Below are 12,832 nucleotides of genomic sequence, written 5' to 3'. Positions count from 1 at the left end.
CCACACCGTTGCTGGCGCAATGGATACTTGAATAAAGTGGCCATGCAGCAGAGATTGAGGCTATTTTGGCCCATAAGTACGGGTTCCCGCTTATTAGAGCTGATTTAGTTATTGCCACTGCCAAATGTCCAATTTGACAGCAAAAGAGGTCAATGCTGAGCTCCTGATATAGCACTGTTCCTCAAGGAGATCAACCATCCACCAACCAGTTGGAGGCAAGTTGATTTCTTTGAGACTCTTCTACCCTGAAAGGTAGACTGTTTCATTCTGACAGGAATGGACATATATTCTAGGTTTAAAAGTCTTACCTTCAGGCCTCACTCTGGACTTAATGTTTGATCCACCAGCAGGAGCTTCATATAACTGTATCAAACCAGGGAACCCAATTTACAGCAAAAAATACATGAGAGTGGACCGGTGACAATGGTATCAGCTGGTCATATTGCTTACTGAAACGCTGTGAAACTCCTGGCCTGACAGAGCATCGGCGTGCCATGCTGAAGGCACAGCTGAAGTATTAGCTGAAATGCAACACTCTGTGAGAGCCATCCCCCCTGGAAGCATTAAACACATTGAATCGAAGATCTTTATATGGTTCTGTGTCCCCAAGATGAAGAACACATGAGTCTGAGAACCAAACTATGGAAGTAGGAATAGATCTGCTTATCATTACTCCCAATGACCCCTTGGGGAATTTATGCTTCCTGTTCCTTCAATTCAGAACTCTGCAGGGCCAGAGGACCTCATTTCTAAAAGGGGAATATTTCCCACCAGAGGATACAGCAGAAGTCCCTTTGACTTACTAGATAAAACTTCTGCTGGGCATTTTGGGCTCCTAGTATCCAGGGATGAGTGGGCTGGAAGTAGAGGAACCATCTTAGGGGTTTTAACCCTAATCTTCAGAGGGATTTAGGTCTGTTGTTATACAGTAAGGGTAGAGAAGAATGTTTCAGCACCCAGACAATCTGCTTGGGTGCTTCTTGTTATTCCTTGCCCAGGTGAAATAGTAAATGCATAGTGCATTAAGGATATGGTGACCAGGAACCTCTCTGGGATGTACATATAGATCATACTCCCAGGTAAGTCACTGAGGCCAAGAGAAGTGTTAGCTGAGAATGAGAGAGATTTAGAAAGGACAGTTGAGAAAGGAAGCTGTAAGTTTCAGCGTCAGCCCCAAGACCAGCTGCAGTGGAGAGCCGTCATTTGTTTGTCCTACAAGCCTTCCTCCTCTGAGTTTCCCTACCAGGAGAGGCTCATCAGAAACCTGAAGAAGCTATTTCTCAACACATATGAAGAAGTAGAGCCAGGAGCACCACAGGGATGAAGGCGGACATGACCCACCAGGATTTCCCCTTTGCAGAGGGACTTCTTGTCCCAGCTAGTCTGTCCGCAGACAGTCTTTAGGCAGCAGAGAGCTGCCTTACCAGAGCTCACACCCCTTTGGAGACAACTTACATCCTTTAGGGCTTCCCTTGTGGCTCAGCTGGTAAAGAATCCGCCTGCAATGCAGGAGACCCCGGTATGATTCCTGGGTTGGGAGGATTCCCTGGAGAAGGGATAGGCTACCACTCCAGTATTCTGGCCTGGAGAATTCCCCGGACTGTATGGTCCATGGGGTCGCAAAGAATCGGACACAACTGAGTGAGTTTCATTTTACATCCATTAACTAATCAAGGCATGGTTTTAAAGCTTAGTCATTTCAGCCTAGTTTGGGACAACACTAACGGGCTGTTTCATCTCCAAAGCTCCACGTGAGGTTAGTTCAGGCTACTGGGCTTTCCTCATATGCAGCTTGCTTTTCCTTCCAGCTAAGCCTGCTTGCTTCCTTCTCTTCCCTTGCACAATTGTTGATCCCAAAGGCACTCCAGATAAACATCCTGGACACTAAATTCTGACTCAGTCTTCTTCCTGCAGAGTCTGAACTGTGAAAATGCCCATCATCACAAATACTTTAGTACATTATTTTTTACTAGTGAATATTCATCTAGACAACCCCAGTACAATATCAAAATCAGGAACTTAACTTTGATACGTTACTATCTAATCCTCAGACCTCATTCAAATTTTGTCAGTGGTCCCAGTAATGTCCTTGTACAGTAAAAGGATCCTGCTCAGAAATTATGCATTGTATTTGGTTGTCTCTTCTGTCTTCTTCAATCTTGAATGGTTCCCTAATCTTTGCTTTACTTTCGTGACCTTGATACTCTTTAAGATTGGTGGTCATGCATTCTCAATCATGTCTGACTCTTAGCGACCCCATGGACTCCTATGCCGCCAGGAGTAGCCCACCAGGCTCCTCTGTCCTTTGGATTTCCCAGGCAAGAATACTGGAGTGGGTTGCCATTTCTTCCTCCAGGGGATCTTTCTGACTCAGGGATCAAACACACCTCTCCGTCTCCTGCGTTGGCAGGTGGATTCTTTACCACTGAGCCACCGGGGAAGCCCACTCTTCAAGATTATGGACCACTTATTTTTGTAGAATGTCCCTCCATCAGTTTGTGAGAGGTTTTGTCATGATTAAATACAGGTTATGCATCTTTGGTGGAAGGGTTAGGAAAGTGGTGCCATGTTCTCACTGCATCCCGCCTGGTGGCACATGACTTCAACCTGTCACTGGTGATACTAACTTGATTAAGGTGATATCTGCCTTGTAATTAAGTATTTTGTGAGGAATTAGTTAAAGGTTATGTAGATATCCCATTCTTCATCAAATTTCCTACTTATTATTTTTAAAATTTATATCCATATTGGCCAAGGAATTCCTACTTTATTCAATGGACTATGATCCATTACTGTCATCATTTCAACACCCAGACTGTTCCACATTTGGTGAGTGGGAGCTTCTTCAAGTTGCTTCTTTATCCTTTTAACAAATCTCCATCATTCTTTTGCACTCCCTTGCTTGCTGCACATGATTGTCCAAGCTTATTTTGTACTTTTCCTGCCCCAACTCTGGAATCAGCCATTTCTCCAAGCAGCTCTGGCTCCTTCTGATGGAGAATGGTATTCAGAAACTAAGATCCCAGTGTTAAGCATGCTCATTGCTATTGAGGTGTCGCCATTCTTAAGCCTTTCAGTGGACAGATCTAGGGACTATATGAATATATATGTGTATATTTATTTATGCATATAAATTTACATTTATGTTTACCACATTTTACTTCTATATTTCTATATATGTTCAAAATCATAAGTTCACACTGATACCTCCAATTTCAATCCAACATCAACTAGTTCATTCTAGTTTTTTCACTATTCATATATATAATTACCATCTCTACCAGTGACAAATGTAACTCCCATTATCCTTAGTATGACTGTCATATTTCATCAATCTTTCTGTGTGTAAACAATCTCCTGTGATTGACCCTCCCCACCACCTCGTGCGGACATCTCCCTACCCTGCACTGGACTGCTGCTCTGCCCATGTACCTTCTGTATCTCCAGTGCTCCGAGATGGACCGTGCCCTACATAGTCACCTTCCTCGCCTTGGTCTGACACCCTGTGCCAGCTGGTCTTCCTTCAATGGAGGGCCTCCTCACCCAGTTTGATCTCTGCACCCATACTCAGCCTCTTTTCCTCCTCTCCCCACACCCACCCCCCATGTGGATAGCGATCTTACCTTCATTGGGTTCCAACACCTGGCAACCACAGGCTGTCCCTCTGCAGGGACACCATTCTCACTCTGCTCAGGGTACCACACTAGTATCCCCTCCTTGGAGGAAGGGGCAGGGACACCCTCTTCATCTCAGTCAGGCCACCTTCCATCAGATACTCTTCTCACTGGTCTTGGGCTTTGACATCTGCACCTGCCTGACCTCTTACCCAGATGCCCTCTTCATACATCTCAGCCACCACAGTTCCACAACCTCATCATGGACATCCTCCTTGCTTGGGCTCCATTACATGGCTTTTGGATTGATTTGTGCATAAAGGCAAAGGAAGAGAATGGGAAGATAGAGGAAGAAGTGGCAGACCATTAATTCATTCTTTAAAATTCTTTTTTATTTATTTATTTTTTGGCCACACTGCACAGCTTGTGAGATTTTAATTCCCTGGCTCGGGATTGAACCCATGCCCCCAGCAGTGAAACTTCAGAGTCCTAACCATGCCAGGGAATTCCCTAAAGTTCATTTTTAATGGAATCATTTTTCTGAGATTCACTTCCATTTTGCTTTATGGTAGATATAATTCTTTTTTTTTTTTTTTACTAGATTTATTTCTGACATCATGTCTGTTATATTTATTTTTTGCCAAAAGAGTCCAAGCTGCCTCTCAGCCCATTCCTTACCTGTGGTGGCCACCATCTCCTCTATCAGAACCAGATGGCTCACACAGGTCAATAGACAACAGGTTGCTCAACTGAAAAGTTCCCCTGTCACCATTATTTTCAGTAGGGTTTTTAGGATAATATGGGTATGGGTGTGCGTATTTAGAAAAAGGGCATCTTGCTTCAACTCTTCCAATTTCTTTTCTCTGTTTCCTTTTCTCTTCCTATCAGAAGTTTGTTAATCTTGCTAGGTTAGTTGAAATAGGATCTCAGTTGCCTCTAACTTTCTGCTAGACATTTTCCCATAGCAAGATACTTCAAAGGTATCCTCAGATCCCAATAAGAATGGATTATTCCCTGCTCTTCTACCAGCTGTTCTGTGTGTCTTTATTCATGCTGGTACCTCTGCCTGGTCTGTCCTCTCACTGATTCTCCAGAGATCAAAGCCTTACATCCTGAAAAGTACACTTTGCATGCTACCTCCCACCAAAGTCTTTACAAATATCCCCAGCTCTGAACCTCAGCAGAACTCTGTATGTACTCATGACATAAATCCTGTTCTGACGTTATCATTGCTAGGAGACAGGAAACTAGTTCCTTGGTTATAGGTACCATTTCTTTTCGACCTGAAGGCCTTGCACATAGCAGAGACTCTATACATTTGCTGAATTGACACATAATAAAGGTTTTTATCTTTTATATTAATCTTTATTTTTACATAGTATACTCTTCAAAACAGTTGCACTTCCAAGTTTTTTTTTTTTCTGGCAAGAGAGAGACCTACATTTTCTCCCTCACAGAAGAGAAAGATGTTTATTTTTATCATCTAAAGGACAAGAAAGTGAATATATTTATCTTTTTTCAACTTGATGCAATAGGTTGTCTTAGTATACCAAGAAGCAAAATCTAATCTCAAGAGTAAATTCATATTTGCCTATGCAAGCCTATATTTTTATCCTGCCCAAATGGCATACCATTTTGACTTTTGAAGTTATTAAATGTTGACATTGTCCTAGAACATATGCATTACTTTGCATAGTGAACAAAATCATATTTTCACCTGCAGAGAGATGGCCCCAATTCCTCACTCCCCATAGGAATTATGTAACTACAGTAGGAGACCGACCTGCTTCTTTTGTGTTGGTCTTACCCTGGATTCTCATAATCTGTTCCAAAGTAGGGCATTATCAAAAATCTAGGCTGCTTTGCCATGTTTTTTCTCCATTTAACTGTTTATTGCAGGGGCGATCATTAGTTGTAAACTCTTTGACTCGGGAGTGTCTTCCAAGTCTTTTGTATCCTTCTTTTGTAGGTGATAATAGCACACTGTAGATGCACTATGAATGATTTTACCGAATTAGTCTTAGAGCACTTCACTTCCCTGGGCTCTCACTACTAAACTTGCTGTGTTCAGAAGCCAAAATTAAGGACGTTTAGTGTTCTCCTGCAGGCTTTTACTGTTTTTGGACCTCTATTTATCCCTAGTGGATTGATAGCTATTGCATCAATTTTTAGAGTTAGCAGTTTAAAGAATTTTATTTTTTTGTTTGTTTTGGCTGTGTCTCGAGCCTTGCAGGATCTTGCAGGGATTCAACTTGAGCCCTCACCCTCGGCAGTGGAAGCATGGAGTCCTGACTGCTGGCCTGCTCAGGAATTCCATTAAGCTTTTTTCTATGCCATGCCTTGAAATTGGAAGAACTGGTAGAGAAAGAAAAGTTGGGCACCATAAAGAGATTTCCCATTTAGTAATAGAATTCCTTCTGACAGTATCTGTAGTGGGCTGTTATGGCTCCCCCAAAATGTCCATGTCCTAATCCCTGGACTCTGTGGATATTACTTTGTATGGCAAAAAGGAAAAAAAGACTTTGCAGGTATGATTCAGAATTGTAAGATGGGGAGATGATTCTGGATCATCAGTTTAGTTCAGTCACTTAGTCCTGTCCAACTCTTTGTGACCCCATGGACTGTAGCACACCAGGCCTCCCTGTCCATCAGCAACTCCCAGAACTTATTCAATCTCATGTCTGTTGAGTCGGTGATGCCATCCAACCATCTCATCCTCTGTCGTCCCCTTCTCCTCCCACCTTCAATCGGTCCCAGCATCAGGGTCTTTTCAAATGAGTCAGTTCTTTGCATCAGGTGGCCAAAGTATTGGAGTTTCAGCTTCAGTATCAGTCCTTTCAACTGATTTCCTTTAGGATGGACTGGTTGGATCTCCTTGCAGTCCAAGGGACTCTTAAGAGTCTTCTCCAACACCACAGTTCAAAAGCATCAATTCTTCAGCATTCAGTTTTCTTTATAGTCCAACTCTCAAAGCCATCCATGACTACTGGAAAAACTATAGCTTTGACTAGATGGACCTTTGTTGGCAAAGTAACGTCTCTGCTTTTTAATATGCTATCTAGGTTGGTCATTACTTTCCTTCTAAGGAGTAATCATCTTTTAATTTCATGGCTGCAGTCACCATCTGCAGTGATTTTGGAGCCCCCCAAAATAGTCTGTCACTGTTTACATTGTTTCGCCATCTATTTGCCATGAAGTGATGGGACCAGATGCCATAATCTTAGTTTTCTGAATGTTAAGCTAAATTTAAGCCAACTTTTTCACTCTCCTGTTTCACTTTCATCAAGAGGCTCTTTAGTTCTTCTTCGCTTTTGCCGTAAGGGTGGTGTCATCTGAATATCTGAGGTTATTGATATTTATCCCGGCTATCTTGATTTCAGCTTGTGCTTCATCCAGTCCAGTATTTCTCATGATATGCTCTGCATATAAGTTAAATAAGCAGGGTGACAATATACAGCCTTGATGTACTCCTTTCCCAATTTGGAACCAGTCTGTTGTTTCATGTCCAGTTCTAACTGTTGCTTCTTGACCTGCATACAGATTTCTCAGGAGGCAGGTCAGGTGGTCTGGTGTTCCCATCTCTTTAAGAATTTTCCACAGTTTGTTGTGATCCACATAGTCAAAGGCTCTGGCATAGTCAATAAAGCAGAAGTAGATGTTTTTCTGGAACTATCTCACTTTTTTGACGATACAACGGATGTTGGCAATTTGATCTCTGGTTCCTCTGCCTTTTCTAAATCCACTTTGAACATGTGGAAGTTCACAGTTCACATACTGTTGAAGCCTGGCTTGGAGAATTTTGAGCACTACTTTGTTAGCATGTGAGATGAGTGCAATTGTGCTGTAGTTTGAGCATTCTTTGGCATTGCCTTTCTTTGGGATTGGAATGAAAACTGACCTTTTCCAGGCCTGCAGCCATTGCTGAGTTTTCCAAATTTGCTGGCATATTGAGTGCAGCACTTTCACAGCATCATCTTTCACGATTTGAAATAGCTCAACTGGAATTCCATCACCTCCACTAGCTTTGTTCATAGTGATGCTTCCTAAGGCCTACTTGACTTCACATTCCAGGATGTCTGGCTCTAGGTGAGTGATCACACCATCGTGATTACCTGGGTCATGAAGATATTATTTGTATAGTTCTTCTGTGTATTCTTGCCACCTCTTCTTAATATCTTCTGTTTCTGTTACGTCCATAATATTTCTGTCCTTGCGACCTAAATGCAATTCTATGCATCCTTAGACTAGGAAGATAGTGGAGATTTGACACATAAAAGAGAAGGCAATATGACTATAAAGGCAGAGATTGGAGTGATGTGGCCACAAGCCGAGTGTCAACAGCCACTAGAAGCTGAAACAGGGAAGAAACAAATTGTTCTGCTATCTCTGGAGGGAGCAGAGCCCTGCTGACATCTTTATTCAACCCAGTGAGGCTGATGAACTTCTGGTCTCCAGGAATGTGAAAGAATACATTTCTGTTGTTTTAAGCCATCAACTGTGTGGTAATATGTTATAGCAGCCAAGGTAAACTAATACAGTATTTTATATTTCAAATGTTTCTATACTTTCTTTCTACTGTTCCCCTTCTTTAGCCTGGGGACTTCTCAGGTGGGTCAGATGGTAAAGAATTTGCCTGCAATGCAGGAGACCCATGTTCAACCTCTGGTGGGGAAGATTCCCTGGAGAAGGGAAGGGCTACCCACTCCAGTAATCTTACCTGGAGAATCCTATGGATAGAGGAGCCTGGTGGGCTATAATCCATGGGGTTGCAAAGAGTTGAACACAATTGAGTGACTAATACTTCACTTTTTTTTAGCCTGTGTGTGTGTGTATGTGTGTATATATATATATTTTAACTCCCATTTATTCTTTTTTTCCTAATAAATTTTTCCTGTGGGTGTCCCTAAGAAAACAACTTTTCATATCTTTTTCAGTACTTAGATATTGGGTTTCAAAACAATTTAAGAAACATTTGAAGACCATTCACTGAACCTCTAGCATTGTTTAGAAACTCTGGGGGGACAGAAAGGATAAATATAAATTCCATCCTTAAGTATCTTCATCCTTAATTAATTAAGAAAGTTTACATAATGTTATGGCCGAACATGTGATAAAGTGCAAAGATAAACACCAAAGACAGGAAGTGCTGTAGAAATTCAGAAAAGTGAGTAGTCTGCGAGAGGTATAGAGTAAATTGGGAGGGTTTTATTGAATAGGTGGATTTTGAAGTCAGGCATTTGGACAAAGGAAGAGTTAAGATTTCATCCTCTGGGCAGTGATATTTCATCAAGAATTTCATCCTCACTGTTATTTCTTTTTACAGTATGAAAGTAGTCTAGACTTTTCTTAAAATATTTTAGAGATATAAAAATCAGAATGTAAAAATTTCCTTATAATTCCACTACTCCTGGAGAAATGCTTTGCTATCAACTTGACACATATTCATCCAGATTTTTATCTGTAGATAATGTAATGTTGCTTATATACTTATTACGGAAATGGATTATGCTGTAAATATCTGTTTGCCACCTGCCATTAAAGATGAGCAAAATGAAAAGGAAAATCATATTGTAGGATGATTAATCTTTTGGCAACATATATGTAGATCTCTTGCATGCACATTTCCTGCATCTGTTCTAATTATAGTATAGACTGTACTTAGGGGAGAAATGGAAACAAAGGGGAGAAGCTATGGCTGATAAAACAATCTGGGCAAAAATATTAGGGTAATGGCTATGGCAGTAACTGACAAAGTAAGAGACTGGGGAATTTTTCTATTAAGAGTTAGGAAATATGTTTATATATTTATAGATTTAGGGCCACATAAATAAAAGCTAACTTCTCCTTTTAGCTTTAAGAGAGGAAAAAAGATGAAAGATTCCATTTATCCACATTTTAAGTTAGTCATATGCTCTGATTGTAGTAATAGCAGTCCCATAGGGAAGAAACTGCTCTGTGAGCAGTGACAGCAGGGTTAAGTATTTTATGTATAATGATGTCTTTCCTGATTATGAAAGCATTATATAATTATAAAAGCATTTGTAGAAAACATGGAAAATATTGAAAGGTAAAACAAAAAATAAAATCATCCAGAATCCTATCACTCAGCTATAACCACTATGTATATTTTGTCATAGTTCCTCTCAGACATTTTCCCGTGCAAAGGAATGCACATAAATGAAACTGAGATAATACAAGATACTTCAAGACGTACAATTTTTACTTGACAATGTGTCATAAGCATCCTCCCCGGTATTTACATATTCTTTTAAAAATCTTTGTTTTCTTAAATGGGCATTTTTATTCTTTTGGTGGATTACAACAGTGGTGAGATTTTGTTGTAAAAAAATGGAAACGAACACAGAGGTATGTAGGTAGGACATGAAAGTCTTCTCATAAGCTCTCCTCCAAGAGGTACAGAGACTTCTGTTCAGTGTGCTGGAGTCTGCTCACACTGGCTCGTTGAGCTAATTGTGTGCATCTTTCTCTGACTGATTTCACTTGCATAATGCCCTCAAGTTTCATCCATGTTGTCTGTAGCAGGATTTCCTTCTTTTTATGGCTAAATAATATCCCACTGTGTATTTTTACCATATTTTCTTTATCCATTCATCCACTGATGAACACTTAGGCTGTTTCCATGTCTTGACTATTGTAAATAACATTGCAATGAATATGGGGGTCCAGATTATCTCTTTGAAACAGTGATTTTACTTCCTTCCCCAGAAGTGGAATTGCTGGATCGTATAGTAGTCTAATTTTAAATTTTTGAGGCACCTCCATACTGTATAAAATATCCACTTTTTCTAGTTGGCTTTGGCAATCCAACAATGGATTACAATTATGCCCTCTACTTCAATATACATTCATCAACCTAATCCTTGCTTCTTAGCATTTTACTCTGTGACTGCATTAGAATTTATTCGAACAATTCTACATTGATGGGTACTTTCATTGGTTCCAGTTTCTGGCTATCATATACAAAGTTTCAATGAATATTTTGTACATTTATATCTGCATGTGTTCTTCCCAGGTGGCTCACTGGTAAAGAATCAGCCTGCCAATGTAAGAGGCGCAGAAGTCACAGGTTCGAACTCTGGGTGGGGAAGATCCCCTGGAGGAGGAAATGGCAACCCACTCCAGTATTCTTGCCTGGGAAATCCCATGGACAGAGGAGCATGGTGGGCTACAGTCCACGGGGTCATGTAGAGTTAGACATACTGAACACGAGCATGATCTGCATATCTCTTCAATTATTTTCTTGGGATAAATTTCGACAGGAAAGGTTGAATCAAAGAATATTCCCAGTTACAATTTAGACAGATGATAACAAACTGCCCTTTAAACAGTTTCTTATACTCACATCATTGGTATATGTTAATATCCTGAAAAACATACTTTAAATGATTGCACAGTATTTCAGTTTATAAGTGTCTGATAATCTATTTGATCAATTTCTTACTATGGTGTTTACAGCACTTCTCATTTCTTTAAACAATGTTATAATCAGCACCCTTGTTCTCATGTGACTCTCTTGTTTTCCTAAGAAAAATTCTTTGATAATGGAACTACAGAGTCAAAGGTAAGAATATTTTGACATTTTTATACATATTATTAGCTTTAGCTCAATATTTAGAACTTAAGATTCTTTTAAAGAATTTACTTGATGTTAAGTAAAAAGAATTTTTTTTTAATGACTAATATTGTTCTTGCAAATAAAGTCTTATGGCTCTCAAATAACCTTTAGGCTATTTTCCATTTAGTTATTTCTTTGAGATTTTAGCCCCAGGATTCTACCCTGTTCCCCCACCCAAATTTTGTTTCTGTGTTAAGTAGCAGATAAGATATAAATGTGTTTGCATGTTGGAAAATTAAATATATCCATATATCATATGAATCATTATTAACCTGCAGTCACACCAATTAAGACATAGGATTAACCCTACCTGTCATTTCCTTAAAGAGTAAGGAAATAAACTGCAGTCAAAGAAATGAAATCTTCAGTGGACTCTTTAAGTAAATTTCATTTTATGAAGCACAAGGAAAAAAATTTTAATTTTCCCAAAAGGTAACAGTTACTTTATTTAAACTGATCACTTTTCAATAGATACATAAAAATCAGAATGCCTACAGCTGAAATATTTCCTTAATGTTTGCTAGTCTTAAATGTACTGCTTTTAAAAATCTGGGATAAAGAAAACAAGTGGACAAATATTTCCAACTTTTTAAATATGTTTTTAATGTTGATTACTATGTAAAGTTAGTTTTTCAAATCTCTCCTTCACATCTCCCTGCCCATTTCCTCAAGTCAATTTTTTGCTAGAGGAAAAACTGGTGAGGGGGGTGGGTACGGGTGGTGTGTGTGTGTGTGTGCACATCATTTTGTAGAAGACAGAGGTGTGCGTATCTCATTTTGCAGAAGACGGAGGTGTGTGTGTGTCATTTTGCAGAAGACCCGGGGTTTCTTCAGGGTATACCATCACCATCTTGTGGCCTGTTGCCATATTACTGTTAAATGTTTTAACACCATAATGCTTTTCTTTTTGTTTTTTTTTGCAATTGCAAGCATGAAATGCAGTGTATCTTCTTCTGGTAACCCTTCTCTGGATTAGATGAAATAAACTGAGGGCCAGAAACTGCCTGCATGCACAGTTATCACCCTATGGTGAAATGGTATCTCTGCATTTATGTTGTATTCTCACATGATGCTGAAACAACCAGGTGAATAAGGAAATCCAGTGAAGAGATGTAGTTTTACTATAAACTGAAATGTTCAGTTATCTTTTGTATCTTGTGTGTGCCAAATCTGTTTTAGTGATTCCTTCTGATCTGTAAAAATATTGGTTGTCATGGGAGCCTGTAAATCTTTCCCCCCTCTTTGGTTATACTGCTGGAGTATTTTCTCATTTTTGTTTCAATATTCCCCCACTTTAGTACTATTTTATTATTATTTAAAAAATTTTTTTCATCCTTTTCTCTTGTAGATGCTTCTTCTATTCTTTTTGTCTCGTTAATACATTTTTCCTTCTTTTCTCTCCCTCCTCATCCTCACTTTCAGTTTCTTTGGTATCCCTGTAGCAGATCACTTGACTTACTCCGTGGCTTGTACTAACATTTGCACCCACGGTGCCCCCACCTTCTGTTCTGTATCCTCCTTTCTTTGTTCCTTCTAACTCCTTCCCCCAGTAGCTGACGTTCCAGCTTTTCTAGTGTGGAGA

Source organism: Bubalus bubalis, chromosome 11 (assembly GCF_019923935.1).
Source record: "Bubalus bubalis isolate 160015118507 breed Murrah chromosome 11, NDDB_SH_1, whole genome shotgun sequence".
In the NCBI taxonomy this organism is placed as follows: Eukaryota; Metazoa; Chordata; class Mammalia; order Artiodactyla; family Bovidae; genus Bubalus; species Bubalus bubalis.
The sequence above is the reverse complement of the archived record's forward strand: the minus strand, read 5'-3'. Positions refer to the sequence as shown.